Here is a 23,454-nt window from a genome sequence, read left to right as displayed (position 1 = left end):
GCATAAATAAATAAAATAAAAATCTTAAAAAAAAAGACTACTCTCAAACACTAGCCATAAATTCAGGGGTCCCAATGTCACTGGAACTTCGGATCAACTGGTTAAGAAATTGGGGTTCCCACTACCACTACCCTGGATTTCAAAAATTCCTAGGATTACTCACAACTTCAGGAACATTTATGATTATAATTATAACAGATATACATCAGGATCAGCGAATAAAAACAGGCAGTGTGAGGCATGGCAGAGTCCCCAATGCTAGGTTTCCAGGTCGCCTTCTCAGCACACTATTTTGTCGTTACCAACCAGGGAAATGCCCCTGAGAACTGGTGTCCAGAGTCTTTATTGAGATTTTATCAGTGCAATTGATTAGATCATTGGCCACATCACTGAACTCTCTCTGGAGCTTAGGAGAAGAGGTTTAAAGCCCAACCCTCCATGCAAGTGACTGATATTTCCATATAACCAGCCCACCACCAGAAAGTGGACCTAGGAGTCCAGCAGTGTCCCCTAGGGGCCCGCCAAGAATAGAAAGCCCCCCATCACAAAGATATACAAAGAATTCACACAACTGAACAAAAACAAAGTAAATAATCCGGTCAATAAATGGGCAGAAGAACTTAAAAGACATTTCTCCAAAGAGGAAATGCAAATGGCCAACAGGCATATGAAAAAATATTCAACATCCCTTATCATCAGGGAAATGCAAATCAAAACCACACTGAGATACCATCTTACACCAGTGAGAATGGTTCATGCCAAAAAAAGTAGCAACAACAAATGTTGGCGAGGATGTGGTGAAAAAGGAACTCTCCTGCATTGCTGGTAGGAGTGCAAACTGGCCTGACCACTATGGAAAGCTGTCTGGAGTTTCCTCAGTCTACTAAAAATGGAGCTACCATATGACCCAGCAATCCCACTCCTAGGGATCTACCCAAAGGACACAAAAACATTGATTCAAGGAGCACCTGTACCCCTATGTTCATTGCAGCACTATTTACAATAGGCAAAACCTGGAAACAACCCTAATGCCCCAAAATAAATGACTGGATCAAGAAGATGTGGTACATATACACAATAGAATATTACTCAGCAATCAAAAAAGATAAACTCATGCCATTCGCAGCAACGTGGATGGAGCTGGAAGGAATTATGCTCAGTGAAATAAGCCAGAAGGAAAAAGAAAAATATCAGATGGTTTCACTTATAGCAGGAATACAGGGGAACCAAATAAGACATCAGTGTAAAAAAATAATAACAGTACAAAACACAACAAAGCAAAACCGGACAATTATAAACCAGAGACATCCTGCAGGGGAGGAGGCGGGAGAGGGATCAGAGGGAGGGGCCGAGGAGCACAGGGGACTGAGGTGATGGTGCACGGGTGCCTTGGGGAAGGAAACTCTATGGGAACCACACCTGAGGGGGTGGGGGAGAAGCAAATATTGTTTAAAAATTTCAAGCACTTGCACTCTCCCTTCCAGAGACCAAGGACGAGTATCAGACAAACCGTTACTCAACAATAGATGATTCCTATGGACACAGGTCTCCTCTGGCAACACTGGATGTCACCAGAAAACCATCCTCAGGATTCTAGAAGCACAAGCACATAGTGTTTCCTAACAAACCAGTAGCCTCTGTCAACCCCGAGAGTTGACTTTCCAAACAGCGCAGGATAAAGAGTCTCCCATGTCAAGAGGCAGGAATCAAAATTAGCCGCCATGTCCCTTTCTCTTTCACCTATCAACAAATACCTGGGCATTTAACTTTAGGCAGCACTTATCCAGAGGGAAACGACCCCATTGGCTTTACCGATGCCATTTACTTTGCTGTCTTTCTGCTAACTGCCTGCAGTGCTGGTTTGGCATCCACACCTTTTGTTTGCTTGCTGGTTCCTCTTGCTTCTTACTTTCTTATGCAAGCCTTTGTCATGCTGTTAATTTATTACTTAGTTTATATTTGCCAAAACTGGTCTATGACTTCTAAAACACAAAATACTAATTGACATACCCCTTGTTCTACCTTGCAAAAAAAGAAAGAAACCAAACATGTATTTATTTGTTTTTATTATGGTGACTTTTTGAATGCCACCATATTCTGAGATCTAGAAAAGAAAACTAATTATGAAACTAATGATAAAACTAATGATAAAATCACATAATGCAAGATCACCAACAAGCTATTTCTTAGTTTACTGATACTGGAAAGAATTATGTGACAACTGGATTGAGAGTCAGGGCAAATGTGATTCTCCTGCAGCTTTGTCAGCTGCTGGTGACTTTTCAGCTGCTGGTGACAAAGTCCCAACTTCATCCATATACGCGAGTAGGTGAATTCTGAGGTCCCTTCCAGAGGAGACCACTGTTCAATGACTTACTGATTTGTAGGTTCACACTGGCAGCATCTTCCCTCAGAAGACAATACAAGCTCCCAAGTCCATATTCTGATCTATTAGGTCATCATAGGGAGCCTTCTGTTCCAGACTCATTGTTTTAATTATTAAACAAATGGCACAAAGGAAAAAGAGAGAGAAGAGAAAGGAGGGAAATGAATGAAAAGAAATAAGAAAATGAAAATATCCATTTGCTTTTGAGTTTAATATTCAAGCTGTTATTTATATTTATTTAATCAGGTTACTGGTACATGTTACGTCTCAAACAAAAAACTTACATTTACTGTTTTAGCCATTAAGTGAATAATGTCTTTGTTTCTGATTAATCAATACATTTAGAAACATCTTTTGTTCTTTCATGAGTCAAAGGTAGAAGGATGCTTTCTACGAAGATAAAATAAAGAGAAAGTTAAGAGGTCAGTGGGAATTCTAGATTGTCATGAATTCTCAGATGGACCTCCTGCAAGTGTGTAGAAGTCATTACACTCATTTTACAGAGAGGAAAGCAGTGTCAAGAGAAGAGGGTGCTTCTAAAGGTAAAGTTGAGGAAATCTCAGACCTTAAAGAACTGAGGACACCACTTTTCTATGAAAATATATGAATTGTATTCTGCTGTGTGTTCCACATTTTAGACTAGGATTTTTCAAGCCAAAAAATAAAAAATAAAACAAAAACTCCCAACGTTGATTCTCTGTGACTAAACATTCCTGGCTCTATGTCATTTCTAATCAACAGTGCTATTTCCTGACTTAGCTGTTAATTAGAGGGATCTGTATTAAATTCATTAACTGACTTACATGGAAGAGTTTTTACCAAAAAAAGGAAAAATCAACATCTCATGAATGGTAGATCTTGATAACGATTCCACAAAAAAAAATTAAATCTTTTTGATACAAAGCATAACATTTTAATAAACAATTACCAAGCATTTAAATTCATTGAACGTTAAGTCAGGAAAATAAAACATAATGCAAAGGCTATTTTTAGTTATCATAAAGTAATACCAAGTAAATCTGATACCACACAAGAGCATATTATAAATATGCACCTGCTAGCAATTTCTTCAAAGTAAAACAACTTGGACTTTTGTCTTGGTACCAGAATGTGAAATAAGGAATTTTCATTTACTTAATTTAGTGAATTTTCTGTTTTATAGATCAGCAACTTTTGATTGGAGGAGACAGAAGAACAAAGAGCAGGCCACCCAGACGGGGGGGATTTATAAGAATCACCAAACCCATGTCAAAAGGCTGGCATATTCTTGAGAAACAGCTATAATTCTGTGGTGGGCCAGTATTGCCAAAGGGAATGCGTTGCCTCCCTCAGGAAACTGAAGGTTTAAAAAAAGGGGGACTGATGATAAACTGGTATAGAATTTAGAAGGGCAAGCTCAAATTTCTACAATAGTCAGATGATAGAATCTTCTGAGGGAGGGAGTATAATACCAAGTGTAAGCAGAAACTGAGGGACTCTGTAGGATATAGATCTTAGCAGAATTCAATTTTTTAATATTAATTTTTTTTAATTTTTTAAAAGATTTATTTATTTATTTATACAAGCATTGGGTACAGTCAGAAGCATGGGAGGGTGAGAGAATTCACCAGAGCCAGAGTGGGGAGCAGAGCAGGCAGACTGACGAAGTACACTGCTGAGGGGAGCAGCGGGCAGCAGGAGAGTTCTGCGCGCCATGTGGGACCCTCGCCGGCGGCCGGGGATCGAACCAGCGCTGCAGAGGCTGCGGGCAGCTTTGCAACCCAGCACTCAACAGCTGCGCCACCGGGGAGGCCCTAGTATTAATTTTTTAATATTCAAGTTTTTAAAATATAGAGCAAGTCAAATAAAATACCTGTGAATGCCAGTGGATTTTGAACTCTAGTCAGAGTAAAGGGTGGGCCATGGGGGAAATCTTTGTTACTTAATATGCTTGTAATATTAATCAAGACAACAATCCATTTCATAGGTCTGTCAGACTATTCCTCCACTTCAATAATTGATACTTTGGTTCTGGTAATCATTTGTTGTTGGGGACAGCTGTAAGTCCGGCAGGTTGTTTAACAGCATCCTTAGTCTTCACCAACAGCACTGTGCATCATAACTTTTCAAAATGTCGCAAAATTTCCCCCAAATGAATGTCACTGGTTTCAGATACAACTCAAAGTTCCATGATGGTGAAGATATTTCCATTAGTAAACAAAGGAGAATGAAGGCAAAGAATTTATACTAGGTAAGTGCAGTGCGTTACTTAATGTACTAGGAGCAAAGCAAGTCCAAGACAAAAAGAAAGTAGAAAATAATTTCTAAAAAGTGATAACTAACTTGGTTATAAAAGTAGAGTCAATATTAATTCCCCCCCAAAAATAATTACAGTTGATTCTCTACACACTTCATTCTTGGCCTTGGCAAAGGGTCTCCCTTAAGAATAAGTGAAATGAAATACAAGGAAATACATGCATGCATAAAGAATATGAAAGATATTGAGATATTGAAAGTATCAGAAAACACATATGAATTTATGTCAAACTACTTAAAATTGTCAATGAAAGAAGATTATTTACTAAGCAAATGCAAAAGTGACTAAAAGGAAGATAAACATACAAAATTTTAAAAACTTACTAAAAATCATTTCGAAAAAAAAAAAAAACAATGCTAGTCTACAGAGGATTCTGAGTGAATGCTTTAAAACTTTCAAAAAAAGAAAAGCTAAATTATATATTACGCAAACTCTTGGGAACAGGATACTATGAAAAAATCATTTTTCGGACATCTTGATATTTATACGTTAGGAAAGCCTCCCCTTCAAAATAGAACAAAATGTATATCTCATTCCCAACAACAACCATCATCATAATTAAAACATTAAAGAGATTCACAGGATCACCACATAGTAATAGTTACTTTTGCCCATGCAGTCTGATAAGCCATTTAAACAGAGGCTGAATTCCTGTAAATATAAGAATACATGCATGCAATTTTCTACTTAGATAGAAGGGGTGCTTACAACCAAGCTGGCATTAATTTGGCATTATTTTGTAAAATTGAAAATTTGCATGTCTGGACTAGCCACATATCACACATCAGTAGCCACACACTAGAGCCTTTGACACACTTGACACACTGACACACTGATCCATAAAGGTCATTACAGAGACACTCGACTCCTGGTTTGCATTCTACACACTTCATTCTTGGCCTTGGCAAAGGATCTCCCTTAAGAATAAGTGAAATGAAATACAAGGAAATGAAACACAGGCATACTTAATATTATGAGCAACTGTCAGAATAACTGAACCAATGATATCTACACTCCTTAATATGATGCACTCCTTAATAGAGATCAAAACAAGCAAAGCTTCCCAGTGCGTCATTCATCAATCCATGTCTGCATATGGTAACCGCCTTGCCTTCTGCCCAGGCCTGGAAGTTTTGATCAGCTCCTCCCATTTCTTCTGCCGCTTGGCAGGTAGCTCTCAGCCTATCCTAAGACGTCACCAGCCTTTGGTGAACTATATCTGAGGACCCAGAGGTTGACAAGTGGGAGGGAGCTGTGGAAGGGGTGGACTCGCCATGTGGCTGAGGCATGGACTTACACGGGTCTCTCTTCACCAGCCTTCCTCTAGCAGCTCTGCCAAGTGACAATGGCTCCGAGTCTCTTGTTATTGCTGAGAGGATTCTCACTTTCTAGAATTCGTTTCATTTAGGTTGCTTCGTGTTCTTGGCTCTCGAATGGTTTTTAAAAACACTATGATTTTGTAGCTCACCCAGTTTGTTTTGCTTGCTGGAGTGAGACCATAAACCCAACGCTCTGTCTCTGTATTTGGAGCCTCGTTAGCACAACCACTTAACAGGACAGACCCAGAACGTTTAAAGCAATCAACTCCCCTTAAGGATGTGATCCTTACTCATTTTTCACTTTTTTATAATATGTATTGATGTTTTAATTTATATATTTCTAGAATCACCCCTTGTAGGTTCTGTATTATGTTTAGACCTTCCTTAGTTCTGGACGACTTACAAAACACATCTCATGTTTTCTAATAGTACTTTAATGCATTTATTTTTAGCGTAAAATGTTTGGTCCATCTGGAGTTTATTTTGGTGTTGGAAATAAAGTAGGAATACAATTTTATTTTTTTTCCAGATGGCTACTAAGTTGTCCTAACTCCATTTATGGACAAAAGATATGAACACAGTTTTTATACACAGTAATTTTTAAACATATGAAAAGATGTTCAGCTCCAGGCCTCATTTTTTTAAACTACAAATAATAACTATAGTTAAATATTGTTTGACACTCTCTGCCTAAATTAAACGTGCATATGCCCTTTGACCCAGCAGTTTTATTTCTAGGAAGTTGGCCTTTAGATATTTTCACATATATCTATAAATAAACCCATCTATACATAAAGATATGCAACCTTTTTAGTAAATAGGGAAAAAAAGAAAAAACCAAGTAAATTCCATTTAAGATAGATTGGTTTAAAAATTTTGTGTATCCACACCAAGGGACTATGGAAACTGAAAAAAAGGTACAGATTCTACATTTTTATTTGGATGTGATATGTAAGACACATTATTAAGTTTAAATAGCAAAGTGCTTTTATGTTCATGCCAATCACTACCACTTTACTAAAAAGGAAAGCACACGCACACACTCATACACACACAAACACAAGTGTGCAGACAAGGGTATGTCAGAGAATACTCTATAAGGCTACCCGGCTGTGTGGTAAGACATGGTAGCTTCTTTATTTTTTTTTTAAATAATAAATTTTATTTTTATATTCCCCATACAATTGCAACCCCCACATTCTGACCCCAATCCCTCCCCTCCTGCCCCCCACCCCCCAAAAAGTGTCTCTGGTTCATAGTTTTTTGTTGATTTTGATTTTCACTTTCTTATAGTTATTCATTTTCCTGGTCCCTTATTTAAGTTTTCTAGATTCCTGCTATGAGTGAGACCATCCGGTATTTTTCTTTTTCTTTCTGGCTTATTTCGCTGAGCATGATCCCTTCCAGCGCCATCCATGTTGCTGCAAATTGCATGTGTTTATCTTTTTTGAATGCTGAGTAATATTCCATGGTATATGTGGACCACATCTTCTTGATCCAGTCATCTATTTTTGGGCATTTGGGTTGTTTCCAAAGCTTAGCTATTGTAAACAGTGCTGCTATAAACATAGGGGTGCAGGTGTTCTTTGGAATTGATGTTTCTGTGTCCTTTGGGTAAATACCTAGGAGTGGAATTGCTGGATCCTGTGGAAGCTCTATGTTTAGTAGGTCCAGAAATCTCCACACAGCTCTCCATAGTGGTTGGGCCAGTTTGCACTCCCACCAACAGTGCAGAAGAGTTCCTTTTTCTCCACACCCTCGCCAACATTTGTTGTTGCTAGTTTTTTTAATATGTGCCATTCTCACTGGTGTAAGATGGTATCTCATGGTAGTTTTGATTTGCATTTCCCTGATGACAAGTGATGATGAACATTTTTTCATATGCCTGTTGGCCATTTGCATTTCCTCTTCAGAGAAGTTTCTTTTTAGCTCTTCTGCCCATTTTTTGACTGGGTTATTTTCTTTGTTGTTGTTGAGTTTCATCAGCTCTTTGCAGATTTTTGTGATCAGTCCTTTATCATTAGTGTTGGGTGCAAAAATGTTCTCCCAATTGGTGGGGTTTCTCTTTGTTTTTGTTATTGTCTCTTTTGCTGTGCAGAAGCTCTTTAATTTGATGTAGTCCCAGCTGTTTATCTTTGCCTTCACTATTAGTGCTTTGGGTGATGTAAGACATGGTAGCTTTTGAGGAATGAATCTGGGGAACAGAGCAATTGTTTGGAAGGCAAACTCATGTTTCGTCACTTCAGAATGACAACTATGCTTCTGAATGGCATTCAGTGAACATTAATAGGGGCACTGTTCAAGCAAGGGGCGTCAAGTCCATGCTGGCTGGCCGGCCCATGGGACAATCCCAAGTTGCGCTGGTTAATTCTTAAGCAAAGCCAAACCAGGATCAGAATGACAGGCTTAAAGTTTAACCTGCAAGGAAAGTTCAGCCTGCAAATTTGCATTTAGCAAATTTGTATTAACCCTGTGCAGTTTCCAGCACTTTCCTCCACCATCACCAAGATGCTAACAAACACCCACGTGCATTTCTTAGCCAGGGGTTTTCAGATGAGGATTCCACACATATGTTTAAGATGCTGTCCTGAAAGATGGGAGAAAAAGCCAAGAGGCATCCCTCCTCGCTTCCCCTGCTTCCCCGGAACAGCCCCACTGTGCCTTCTGTTAGTGATTGGAGGAAGAAAGCCCTTGGGTAATTTTACCCTTTTTAAGAAACAAATCTCCAGCCAATTAAAAAAAAAAATCAAAGCTTGTTCTTCTCTGTTATGCCATTTTAATCAACATGTGCAATTAACAATAAACAGCTTCATGAACTTACACAAACCTGGAAGTTTAGAGATAGGCAAGACCTAAGAGATAATAGAGCCCTGGCCTCTCATTTGACCAACAGGACATTGAAGTCACAGAGATGAAGGAGCATGTCCAAGGTCACACTCAGTTCATTGGTGGGAGATAGAGGATTAAAGAGCCAACCTCCAGTTTCCAGGGCTTTTCTGTGTGTTCCTCTTTGGAAAGTGATTATCCAGCCTGAATATCGACAATTGACAAGGAATTTGGATCAACATTTTGCCGTTGCGGGTCTAAGTTACTCATGTGATGAAGTTTCCCCAATTCCTCTCTTTGGGGAACATTTGCTTTGTAGTTCACTTTTGTGAAGATTTCTACCAATCAAAATATGCCCAAGAAAGGCAATCACTCCCACTGGATGTCACCTTTGACAGCTATGTATAAACCCAAACACAACCAAAGACAGAGCAATTCATCCAAAAGGGAAAACGCATCCTTAGAATAGGTCTGAAGGCAAAAGACTTGTGATCATTGTATCTATCTATGCGTTTGCATTATCATTTCATAAGGCAAAACAGAAGGTGGCGAAAACCTACTGCCATCCCTTAGTTTTTGATAGAACATATTCATCAAAAAAGCATCCAGTCCCCTGAGCTTGCAGCCATATGCTACAGGAAAATGTCACCAGTTAAAGATGTATTCATTTGCTGTTTTGAAAACTCTGTTTGATATTCATGCATTCCAAGTGTTTTGACCTAGATTTCTGTAGAGGCATTAGATCCAGTCTTGTGCAGGCAGCTAGACAGCTGTTGCTTATGTAGTCAAAGGAAGAATCTAAAGTTAAAAAAAAGAGAGAGAATGAAAAAATGAAAACATTTATTAATGGGTGCCAACATTTTGCACAGCCAATATGTTTAATACTAGATTAACTAATATAAGCATATGGAGATGCATTTGTTGCGAAGCTTTAAAGAAAAGAACAAAGGAAAAAGTTGGAAGTAGCTAAAGTTCAAGGGGAATGGAATTTGCACTTTCTCCTGTAAATGAAAGCTTGGTGAAATGGCAACATACTGTAATTATAAGTAAGTGGCTAATGTCATAGCATTTAAGATATTTTCAGAGGAGATATATGATGTTTCATGATCTGTACACATCTTAGATAAACTAAAGTCTATATGTAACAGCATATCCTTGAAAGCATTTTGATATCAATTTTATTCTTAGAGTTATCTACTTCTTGATGTTTGTGAAGCCTAGTTAATGCAACTGTAAATTAAGTTTGAGCTTATTAATAAATTAATAATAATAGTGCCTGTGAATACTAATGTTTTCTTAGCTCCATGTTCTCCTAGCAAGGAGAATTAAAAAGTTGTGCCATCCATGTAGCTGACTCCCATGTCACAGAGGTACCAAAAGCTGTTCATCTACATCCATTTCCCACCTCAGATTCATTGAGCTACACATTTCTAGTCTCTCTTCTTCTATTTTTGGGGCTGGAGTCACAATCAGGAACATGATTCCAGTCATCTTCCAACCGGAAGTGGTCTTTGGGTTTGTGAACTAAGACCATAACCTGTGTTGCTACATTCTCAGGAATTCTGAAGATATAAAAATGAAAGACAAAGTTCTAGAGAATACCAGTCCTCAAAGACACAAAATGATTTTGTACATTCAGGGCACCGGAAGAAAAGTTTGGGTCAGTTGAAGTGAGGATTGTTGGAAGCCAAGGGAGAGATGACGTCATGTTATCACGCTGTGCTGCGTTGCACCATCCAAGCACCGAGGAATGGACAGAAAGCAGCATTTAGGTTAAGTGCAAACCATGAGCTTCTAATCACTATTCATTACTGCCCTTGTCCCAGTTCTCAGTGTGAGAAACTGACCGAAATTCTCCCTTTCACACATTAAAATTCATTCACTCAATAAACATTAATCTGTGTATGTTGCAATACTAAGGTGTTGCAATCCTTACCTTTAAGGTGCTTTAAATTCAAGGGGGAAGGGCCTCCCTGGTGGCACAGGGGGTTGAGCGCAGTGCTGTGAAGCTGTCTGCAGCCCCTGCAGCGCGGGTTTGATCCCTGGCGGCCAGGGAGACACCCACATGGCGTGGCAGACCTCTCCCATCTAGCCCGCTGCTCACTTTAAGCAGTGTATTTCCATCAGTCAGCCTCTTCTGTGCCCTGTCTGTCTCTAGTGATTCCTCTCACTCCCCCACACCCCTGGCCTGTACCCCAGTTATTGTATGCATAAATACATCTTTAAAAAAATTTAAGGGGGAAGATCAACACACAAGTCCCTGATTACAAATACAACGTCACAAGCACTGCCTGAGACGTGTGCAGTGTCCCCCGGAGTTGCAGAGATGAGGATGCTACTTTGTGCCCACACAGATAATAGATGAGACGATTCCCAGAGAGATGTAGTCGTTTACACACAGACCCAGATGTAAGAAGTGGCAGAGCAAGACCCCCCAGTTCCAGAACCTGCGATTTGAACTTCTCTACCGGACTGCTCAAGAAATCCTTGAAGGACAGAGTTCTGCCTGGGCCATACTTCAGTAAGGTTTAGTGAAGTAAGTATTTAGTGGAAAAACTGAAAAGGCTAATCCAAGGTGTGCAGCTAGATTTGATACAAAGCAAGTGAATGGAAATGAAGGAGGAAAAAGATCAAGGTGTAGGGGTGGCCTTAGTTTAGGATATCTCATACCCACAGTACCAAAAAAAAAGAGGTAGCACAAACTTGCCATTCTAGTTTATTCAGCAGCATGTGGCGAGTTTATCAAAGAAAAGAAAAAAAAGAGATGTTTACATGGACACAGGTTTACAGTCTTAAAGGCCAAGAGCTGCCGACATCCCATTCTAAATAATATCCCCACTTTGCAAAAATATACACAGTCAAACATAAGTAAAATAGGCCTTCTTCAACAAAACCGGGTGTATATGTATATTTATATATAAAAAAATATCCATCTGCCCTCCAGATTTCTGAATAAATGGGAAACCACATAAATCCCCCTGTGAAGCAATCAATGCTATTTATTAAATTATAACAAATCCATGAATACATATTTTTGTCATATATTCAGGCATTGATTTATAATGATGCACACCTGAAACATGTTTTATGATGTGATGTAATTCAATAAAAATGTTTAATGATATTATTTTATTTGGGTACAGTAGGAAGAAAAAAAAAAGCTGAAAAAGGAAATTAGTCCATGAGTGCAGGCCAATGTGGGAGATGCACAAAGTCACCACTGAGAAGACGCTGCCTCAGTCGGCCCTCCTAAGGCTGACTCGGTGCCCTCTGCAGGGATGAGGCTGGGAAGAGCCCAGGTGCACCAGCACTGGTGATTCATGGTGAGATTTCATCACATGAAAGCAAAACCCAGGTAGGCCCGAGGCTGCTATGGGGCACAGACCAGCAGGTGCTGGTACCTACAGCCTGATTAATGAATTTAGCTTCCTTTGAATCTGAGCAAGAGATGGAAGGAATCTATTCTTCCTTTGTCGCAACCTAGAACTCAGCTATCAGGCAAAATGAGCCCACGACCAGGCCGGACCAGCTAACAAGAGAAAGTTGGTGCCAGATGCACCCACCGGGGATGGTCACAAAGTTGATTTGCGGTAAGTCACTAGTTGAGGAGAAGCTGGACTGAATACAACTCAAGGTTTTAAATCAGTGTCCATCAATTCCTCTGCCAAAGTGTACTATAAGCCACTCAATAAATCTTTGACCATAAATTCCCTTTAGTCAGAAGAGCAGGACTATATACATGTATATATTATTATAAAAAATACACACATATGTAATGAAGTTGGACATAAGTCACACAACATGCATAAGACTTCAAGTAGCAATTGCTTTTGTGACAGACTGAGATGCACTGAGTCATCCTCTCTACCTTCACTGCCTGGAGAATCAGCTCGACTGCCTTGGCTATTACAAAAATTTTATTTTATTTTATTTTAAAGAATTATTTATTCATGCATACAAGTACCACGGTATAGGCCAAAGGTGTGAGGGGTGATAGGATTCACCAGAGACAGAGTGGGGAACAGAACAGGTGGATTGACTGAAATACACTGCTGATGGGAGCAGCAGGTGAGGCAGGAGAGGTCTGCTGTGCCGTGTGTGGGTAGCTCCCTGGCTGGCCGGGGATCGAACTCATGCTGCAGAGACTGTGGACAGCTTCACAGTGTTGTTCTTAACCCCTTGCGCCACCAGGGAGGCCCTTGGTTAGCGTCTGACTCACCGTAACCGAGAACATTCCTGGGTTGTTTTTCTCTCTCTTGCAGTTGTTGACTTTTCTTGAAGGAACCTTTAGCCTGCGCTCCCTGACACCAGGGTGTCATCGTCTGAGTGAACTTGGCCTTGAAGCAGTGATGCTTAAATGAACTCATGCTGTCACGTATCTTGAAGCATTTTCGTGTCCTACTTTCTTGTTTGTCTCAGTCTCCATCAGGGGTAATCTTCGGAAAGACCAGCTTCCTCCCTGACAACGGCTACTTCAGTTGCCAGCTGTAGCCAACTAGGGAGTCACAGAGATACACCCCTTCCCCCCAGGAAGGATGCTCAGAACACGCGACAGAGAACGTGGGTTGTCAGCACACATTCAGTCCTGAGCATTACATGTGCACACATGGGAAGCAACTTGCAGTAATTCGGATCGCAGATCCGACAGTCTCCCTGTGAGCTGCCACATTAGGTTAAGAACTGAAGATTACAGAGACCAAATGTTTCTGTTTCAGCTCCAGAGGATTCATTTACTTTTTCCTCTTTTTGAAACTTGGCAAAGGAAGACATCTAAACGTGCAAACAGAGAGAAACTGAAGAGTTGGAACTCATTCATTTTAGCTAGTCGTCGTGAAGCTAGCAGCCTAGAGGTTCCTGTTTAAGACTTTAGAAAACTGGGGAGAATTGAGCACTGTTTCATTTCCAACCTGAAGTTTGAGATCCCACATATCTCTTTGATGATGTGTCTCTTCCCCTGAGAGCCCAGATTACTTTATCAAAAGGACTCTGGGACACCATGGGTATTTTTTTTTCATTAGTATCACCCCTATTTCTAACCATAAAGCTGCATGTCCTAATGTGCACCAATTTAAAACTACATGCAGCTCGCTGTAGCACAGCCAGTTTGAACAGATGGATTGACACGAATCAGAGTCAAATATCTTTCTTTTTAGAATTTGGCTGCTTAAGTCACTCATATTACTGTTTCAGCAAGAGCTGAATTACTGGAGCTGTCAGATGTTTACTCTTTTGTAAAACTGTAGTAGGGTTCCCTTACTCCAGTTATAAATACAATTACTGAAAAGATAAGCCTGCTGAGAGGTTCTCGAGGATCTGTACTTTTCTTTCCAGTGTCGGCGAGAGAGGGAGCGTGGGTAAGCCAGGCAGGGGGCTGGTGTAACCTCAGAGACATTCCAGCAGAACTAATGGGATCAACAGGAATCTAAGAACAGGGATAGGCAGAGTTCTATTTCTGCCGACCATGATGGAGTTGGGCCTGGCTAGGCAGGAGCTGGGTGAAAATAGTCCTGAGGCCAGAGGGCAGGTGCAAAATCAAACAAAACTCTAGGAAAATGGAAAACAATGAAGGAAATTCAAAGTAAGAATTAGAGAAAAGAAGGGAAAGTCATTAATAGAATTGGGAAGAAATTTTAGACAAAATTTAAGAATGTGTTAATATCAGAAATACCCAGCTTGGGCAAATGCAGAGTCAGATAGGCCCACCTCAGAACAGAACTTTGTGCCATTAGAATCAAAATAACCCTATAAACACCAGCTCATGTGCCATTGCAACTAGTCTACTTGGATTTTTTTTTGGGGGGGGGCTGTAATTATCTGGATATAATATCTTACAGAAGCATTCAATTCCAAAATCTGCATAGAGGGAGAAAATCATCTATTGTAAAAAACACAAGTGAGAGGCTCCTAAGGCCGCCATACACAATCTGCAGGGGATTTCTCATGCATGCTGAGCTTTAGAAGATTGCTTTAGGCTGCACTCCAACACCTCCTTTTGTTAGCCTTGCCAGGTCCAGGTGAATGAATTAACTCAGGAATAGAGGGAAGGTCTATCTACAAATACTGGGACATTCAGACACTCTCCCTATAAATAACCAGCAAAATCTCTTGTCAGTTAGGGGATACAGGGTGAGTTCTGATGTGATGTCTGCATAGTTATGCGATTCACCTTTTACTATTAAGTTTCTAGGACCCGAATACATGGAAATAGGTCTTTGTTTTGTTATAAGATTTAAATAAGATAATAAAACTGAAACTTACTAAGAGTCAAGAAACCAAAAAACTATACGATGTCACAAAAGTTCTACTAGTTTCTTCTTCCTTTTTAAAATTAATAAAAAGTGGGCCTCCCCTGGTGGCGCAGTAGTTGAGTGCTGGGCTGCGAAGCTGCCCACAGTCTCTGCAGTGCTGGTTCAATCCCTGGCAGCTGGGGGAGGGTCCCACATGGCGCACAGACCTCTCCTGCTGTGTCCGCTACTCCCCTCAGCAGTGTATTTCGTCAGTCTGCCTGTTCTGCTCCCCGCTCTGGCTCTGGTGAATTCTCTCACCCTCCCGTGCTTCTGAAGACTGTACCCAGTGCTTGTATAAATAAATAAATAAATAAATCTTAAAATAAATAAATAAAATTAATAAAAAGTCCAGGTGGCTATATTAGATACATGAGTTATTTAACTCTACCTGTAAGCCTGAAAGTTGTTAGAGCTTTGTTATGCCTATGTTACAGACGAGAAAACTGAGCTTTGGAAATATTAAGTGACTTCTAAGTCCATTAAAAGAAATGCATAATTAAGCCATGAGTAAAAACATTCTATCCTCTTCTACAGATACATTTTGTTTTTCTTGCAGATGTAATTTAATTTCATATAAACGATATTAGAGAACTGTCATTTTGGGAGAAATGACCTCCCGAAAGGTTCAAAAGCTTTTTCTTATTTACACAAAGTAGGTGAAACCAACGAAGGATCAACCAGATCTGCTTTAGAATATTTTCCAACTTTCTAGATTCAGAGGAGCAGAGAAACGGGAATTGCTGGAGTCTTAAGAGATAACACAAACTGAGCATCACTTTGTCTCTCTCATCTAAAAATAATGATTAAAAATGAAATGAGGCACGATTTTATTTCAGGGACATGACTTACAAATCCTCCTAATTTCATAAAGGCAATCGATGGAAGAAGGATATAAACTCCTCATTTGTAACTGCTAGTTTAGGACTATTTTCCATTATGCCAAATTACTTCCAGACAAAGTCCATATGAAAACCCAATTCAATGACCAAAATATATCAATGTGGTAGCTACAATTCTTCCTATAAAAAATAGAGAATTGGCATCTATTTAGTGATTTGATTTACATACTGGTCTTTTTAACTTTGATTGCATTCACTCTTGATTTTGTGTTGGTTGGTTTGTTTGTTAGATTTTGAATCTACATTTTTTTTAAAGATTTATTAATTTATGCATCAAGAACTGGGATGTCGACCAGAGGTGCAGGTGGTGAGAGGATTCACCAGAGAGGGAAGGGAGCAGAACAGACAGATCTACTGAAATACACTGCTGAGGGGAGCAGTGGGGCAAGAGAGAGAGTTCTGCTGCGCCATGTGGCCTGCTCCCTGGCCGGCAGGGATCGAACTTGTACTGCAGTGGCTGGAGATAGCTTGATAGCGCTGTCTTTAACCCCTCCCTGCACCACCAGGGTGGCCCCTGAATCTACTTTTCTATTAAGCCCTGTACTAACAGACAGCGAGGTCTTCTCTTTAAGAACATCTATGCTGACATTGGGCCCACGACCTCCAAATGCATTAGCTCAACAAAGCTCGTGATTAACCAATCAGGTTCTTACTCCCCTTCATTGACTGTGCCAAGATGCAGGTGAGTTTATGGATTCAGCCCCTGTTTTGGAGCTGACACCATGTTCCACTCTTCCTGTGCACTGCACAGGTGCATAGGGTGGTCTGCGGAGGTCTCTTTCAGCAGGTCACCTATGAACAAGGATCTGAAGACATAGATGTGTGATAAGTCTGCACTGACTTTCACACATTTCATGGATGAGTAAACTGAGGTTCAGAGAGATTACGCCATGTTTTCAAACTCCCAAAACCATTGCGTGAACAAGGAGAAATCCAAACTGAAGTCTGTCTGACTCCAAGTCAATAACCTTTTCAACACATAAAAAGTGAGAGCGTGAAATGATTCCTGGAGGAACAGACATGTTGAGAAGGTGCTCACACAGAGACACAACTTGAGACACTTGGAAAGATAATAGGTTATCTTTTTCCTTCTATTTTTATTGCTCCAAGGCTGCTTTCGTTCAGGGAAATTTCTCTCAGACCAGCCAAGTACAAGAGGGATTATTCAGAGAGACCAAAGTCATCAACAGCCAAAAGAAAACTGGAAAATTTGCTTTCCCCTAGCAAATTGGCTCTGGTTCTGCTAATATACACAAAAACAGAATGATAAAAAAGGAAGAATTTAGACAAATATTTATACATATGGTGGGTGAGGACACCTGGCAGAGCAGGTGAGTTAGCTAAGGAACGATATGCTGCCTGCAGATTCAACTATGAGGAAAAGTGACACATTTTATAGTTAACTTTAATGCAAACCTGTTCTCAAATTATCCCCCAAACTTGGTAGAAATGAAGGACTCTTTTGTTTTCCTTTACATGCACAGAAGACCTTAAAATGACTGGTTTCTCTGAGCTGACCCTCCACTCCACATACATTTATGAAGATGGAATTTTAAACTTGTGTCATCTTACCCAGACTTGGGATGGCACTGGTTTCATCCCAGAATAAAATCTAGCCTTTGTAAGTATAGCTCTTGCCATTAGTGTAATGCACAAATGCAGGCAACTATAATGATTATTTAATTGAATGTAGATGTTGGCTGAATACCAGTGCAAAGCACCATGCATTTTAAATCAATCATGATCCATATTAATTCAGCACTCATAACAGGCCATTTCTTATAACAAATGTAAAAGGACAGAATCTCAGTCCTGTGGGAGCCTATAGACTACATAAACACATAGTCCTCATCTAAGTCTTTCGCATTTCATTGGGCTGTAAGGGGGATTTGATAAAAGTTTTAATTTGCCACCAATGACTAATTTAGTTTTGCAAATGAGTGGGATATTTCCAAGAAAGAACTGTAATGTTTGGCAGTATTATTAGTTGCATCATTGTTCATTTCTGCACAAATATTTTTGAGAAGGCTGCTACTACCAGGCATTATTTTAGGTGCTGGGTGGGTGAAAATTAGTCAATGACAACAAATAAAAAGTACTCTCCTCAGAAACGGTCTAATGAGAAAGCATACACAATCAGCACATACATAAGATACATATTATACATCTTCTTTTTTTTAAAGATTTATTTATTTATGCGTACAAGAGCTGGGGTAAGGCCAGAGATGTGGGGGGTGAGAGGATTCACCAGAGACAGAGTGGGGAACAGAACAGGCAGATTGATGGAAGTACACTGCTGAGGGGAGCAACAGGTGAGTCAGGAGAGGTCTCCTGTGCCATGTGGGTTGCTCCCTGGCTGGCCGGGATTGAACTCGTGCTGCAGAGGCTGTGAATTGCTTCATATTGCGGTGCTTAACCCCTGGCGCCACCAGGGAGGCCCTACATCTTCTTTATATAACACTGCAGAAGATAACCACAGCTTTGACTAAGAAAAAAGGTAAAATAGGATTAAAGGCAGATAATAGCAGCAGGGTAGGGACTGATTTCATGTAGTATGTTCAGAGAAATCTTATGTTGGGGTATCAATTGGCCATTGATTTTGAAGGAACACTGGAACTTGTGATGGTGATGTCTACAGAGAGAGAATTGCAGAAGGGAGGAAATGCAATGGCTGTCTTGGTGTGTATACGTGTGTAGAGGCAGAATAAGACAGTGTCACCACCACCAAATGAGATGGAAAATGCTAGATGATGAGGCTAGAGAGAGGTAACAATCAAATGCGAGCAGAAGGCCTCTAAGTGATGACACTGGATTTTCCTCTGAATAAGATAGGATACCCTTCAAGGATTCAGTGTACAGGCAGATGGTTCTAGATGAGTACAGAATAGGATTCCTACAAAGTTAATGTTTATCACTCAGAACTTTCAGAATTGCAAAATAAACTTTCTCTCCTTACAAGACTAAAGGTGTATTCTTAGAAGCAATAAAGGTGAGTATAGAATTAATTATCATGCTGATGTAGTCATTCTGGTTCATCTATCTCTCTCTTACCTAAATTTGAATATACCTTTAATTACATTTAATGGATGTGAATTTCTAATACAGAATGGGGTAGGGGTGAGGTGTTTAAGAGACTGCAAAATGCTCTCCCATATGTGCTAGAAATAGCTGACTCTACTCAAGAGTTGTTCCAGTAAATGCTGAATGCCCACAATGTCCCAGAACTTCAAAACTCATGTGGCGTGCACTATTTCAAGCACTCTGTAATGCAACAATTATCCTACATTATAACATGTCCACATTACAAGGTGAGGAAGCCAAGACTTAGAGAAGCAAGCCTCTAGTCCAAATTATTAGTAAGAAGCAGTCTTGGCCCACAAGTCAGGCACTATGTCTAAACTATTATATTTGCCTCATTAGGAAGAGAAGAAAAACTCAAGGAAAGAACTAAGGGAGAAATTGATGGATCAAAAAATGAATGCACAACATGTAGAAAGTTGGCTTGCCTACTGGCCCTGGACTAGAAGGTATGTAGTCAAAAGAACTGAAAATCAATATTCACACATGTACTTGTCCATGAACGTTCATAGCAATTATTCACAATAACCGAATGGTGGACTTAACTAAATCCATACGATGAAATAGTATTCAGCCATAAAAGGTGTGAAGCACTAAAGCAAGTCACAGCATGCATGAACCTTGGAAACATTTTGCTGTGAGAATGAAGCTAGACACAAAGGATCTCAGATACATGAAGGATCTCATATACTATGATCACATTTATAAGCAATATCGGCAAAGGGTGGTTTCTAAGAACCAGGAGAAGATTGGTTGTTTCCAAAGACTGGGGGAAGAAGGAATGGGAAGTAATTCTGTTTGGCACAGGGTTTTCTTGGGGGCAGGGGGGATGAATATGTTGTGAAACTTGATAGTGGTGGTGGTTGTACAACATGGGGAATGCACTAATGGCATTGAATTTTTCACTTTACAATGAACCATTTATATAGTATGACTTTCCCTCAGAAAATAGAAGTTGTAACCAAGGAAAGAAAAAATAAATAAGAGAGAAAGAAGGAAATGAATGGTTCAGAGTTGCTTACAGCTCTTCAAAAATGGCCAATCGTCTAACACTGTATAGATGTGGTCCCCAACCCATCCATCCCATCCTCACACACACAGGCTCAAAGTGTCATTACACAGAACCATTCCAATGTCATATTGAGGCTGCACTATTGCACTATGTTTTGTGTTGTCATCTTGTAATTCAAATGCAATGCCACATTATTTAAAAGTTCAGGCAAGAAAACAATGCAGAAAATGGTAGAAATATCTCCTCTTCCATTTGCACTCCTTATGTATGAAGTGTTGTTAACAGTTAGTCATGACTGCTGTGTTTCACTTACTGATGGGTGACAGCTCGCAGAATCTGAGGACTTACTTGGGGAAAGGTTGTCATCTTTGGGGCTAATGACTAATGACTCCCCTAAAAGTTACTTAGTTGACTGAATCACTGAATCTGACCAGGGAGTATAAAGAACATTTTTTCTATGAGAATTATTTACTTTTTATTAGTTGACAAGCTCTATTTCAGTGAAAATTCAAACAAACAAACAACTCTCTGCCATAACCAGTCATCAACCTAGCTGAATGAAGTGAGCACTGCAGGTTAAATTTGATAAACTGCCATCCATTGCACTAAAGATGACAAATCAACTGAAACAGATGGAGAGGCAATGAAAGTAAATGAGCCCAAAGAGCTTGCAAATAAACCCTGCTTCACCTCATCAGAAAATACATGAACTTCCAATGTATTGTTGCCTTTTTATTGTATATGGCTACTTTTGACCTCTCAACAATCACCATTTTTGATCCTTTTAAACTTAAGAATCTTTCCCTCCTAGAATATTCAAGTGAGTTATCATAAGTCAAATAAATTATCTTTCAGTTCTATATCTGTTATCCAAATCAAGTGAGAAATTCAGAAATCAATAAACAAATGTTCACTTGCTACTTTTAGTCTTACATTGAATAATTTACAGTCATTAAATATAATATGAATAGTAGTCTTTGCTGGATGATTTCTTCTAAATGCCTAACTTAAAGTACACAAAGATGAAACTTTGGGTTTCTCTTACCACAGAAAGAAATACCATGACATACATTTTTTCAATTGTTCTTAAACCTAACTACCACTAGAACAGCTGTATTGGCAGAACACAGATAATCATATTATTAATTGCCGTGAACTATCCAGTGAATATTTGCTCTATGATACTTTCACAGTGATTCTCTGCATAATTCACCAGAGATCATGATAATGTTCAATTAAAATTATGATAACATAGGTAAAAGTTTCCTATGGAAACACTTCCCCCCCTCAGGGTATACACTTATTAAGCATTATTTTTATACCATTGGCAAAGAACACATATTTCTAAAGTTTTTTGTTATTGTTATTAAAGTGCCCTTGACCATATTAAACACTTTGGTCAATTTCTGACTTCACATAACTTTTGGTTACCCTTGAGATATTATAGTCTTTGAAGAGAACTGTGCATCCTTTTGGTTTCTTGAGAATTCCAAGAAAGTGAGGATTTGTTCTCATTTGAATAACCTATGAAATGTGGGATTTTATGTATATTTCAGAATTTAATAGGTTAACTGGGCTCTCAAATAATATTTTTGATAATATGCTAAGAAAATGGGCTAAATCACTCTTGGTGACATAAGGGTATTCTAAACAAATACTTCAGAAAGTTTTGCACAGAAATGTAATTGGATCGGACCCCTGCATACTGCTTCCTAATAGGAAAGTAAAGTATATCTCAAGGAAATAGAGTATATCTCATGAAAACCTGGAAAAATAACAATGTTTTGCAGGTGACTTGCTGACTTGGACAAAAATACTTTAAACTGAAATTTGAGGAAGCAAGAAAATGCCATTACACTAAAATAAACTCATCTTATTTTAGCAAAGAAAACAGGTGAGGCATGAAAATAACTATTACTGTGTTTCTCAACTGGACAAAAAATTATCTGAGAGCTTTTAAGAAATTCAAATTTCTAGGTAAACTCTTTGAGGGTGGAACTCTAGAAATAATTTAAGTTGTTCTGGTTATTATAATGTGGAGTCAATGTAGAGAGTCACTAAAGTATAGTAATAAGCAAGAATAAACTCAGATATTTCTGTATTGATAATTAGAGTATAAGCAATAAACAAAGTCATAAAGCTTTGATAAAATAAAAACTTTCCAGACAATATTAAGCTCTTTGTGTGTTGTGTGTTATGTTTTTTTTTTTTAAGATTTATTTATTTATGCGTACAAGAGCCAAGTTACAGGCCAGAGGTGTGGGGGAGGTGAGAGGATTCATCAGAGACAGAGGAGGGAACAGAACAGGCAGAATAACTGAAATACACTGCTGAGGGGAGCAGTGGGTGAGATGGGAGAGGTCTGCTGCGCCATTTGGGTAGCTTCTTGGCTGGGGATCAAACTCGTGCTTCAGTGGCTGCGGATAGCTTCACAGGCTGCGTCTTAACCCCTTGAACCACCAGGGAGGCCCTGTTATTTATTTATTTTTTTTTTTTAGAAATTTACAATACACGTACCTGTGTCCCTTTTTAGGAGAAAGAAGTGGATCATATCATCATCTCTTTAGCTCTACAAGATAAAAGAGTGCCCTGCGCATAAGAGGTTCTCAGCAAATACATGTGAAAATAACAGGTACTGATTAATCAAATTGTTCTTCAATATGTTGGTTTCTTTCAGCAAGATGGATTCCTGAGAGAAAGGATGGAGACAAAACACCAAGAGGGAAAAACTATGAAAACTAATAGGAGAAACAAAGAACTGTATTTGACTATGGTGGCACATGAGGTGCATGGAAAGCCATGAGGGATAAAATAGAAAAAACAAAAGCTTTTCATCATTAGCTTTTGCCTCATTTTGCCCAGGGTGGAAATTGCTTGAGATAATCAGCACCTGTCCTAAGCACAGAGGTATCAGACCTCTGACAAAGGTGTCTTCAGAAATAAAATCTGACCATTCAAAAAGTGTTTAGAGGAACAACAGATTTTTTTTTTTTAAATGCTGGGTTAAATAGTCTTGGCCAAGGGTTTCTGAGCTGACAGGTGAAATAAGGAGATACATGAAAATTAAACAAGGGAAAACAACCAATTAACATAATATTTAAATGTGTAACATACATAAAATTGGACTGTCAGCAATAAGTGAAATTGTTGGACAGGACAAATATTTACATTATATTAGCAAAGATCTTTATGAAAATCAATGACAAATGTCAAGTCACAGATCTAAGATGCTCAAATAACAAGAAGAGATCAAAAATAATAAATAATAAAAAAATTCTAACTTGAAATATGATATTGAATTCAGAAAACTAAAGAGTGTGGGTCTGCTAGAATTAAAGAACTGCAGAGAGG

This window comes from Talpa occidentalis, unplaced genomic scaffold (genome assembly GCF_014898055.3).
Source record: "Talpa occidentalis isolate TD23 unplaced genomic scaffold, MPIMG_talOcc4v2.1 talOcc4.14, whole genome shotgun sequence".
NCBI lineage: Eukaryota > Metazoa > Chordata > Mammalia > Eulipotyphla > Talpidae > Talpa > Talpa occidentalis.
The sequence above is the reverse complement of the archived record's forward strand: the minus strand, read 5'-3'. Positions refer to the sequence as shown.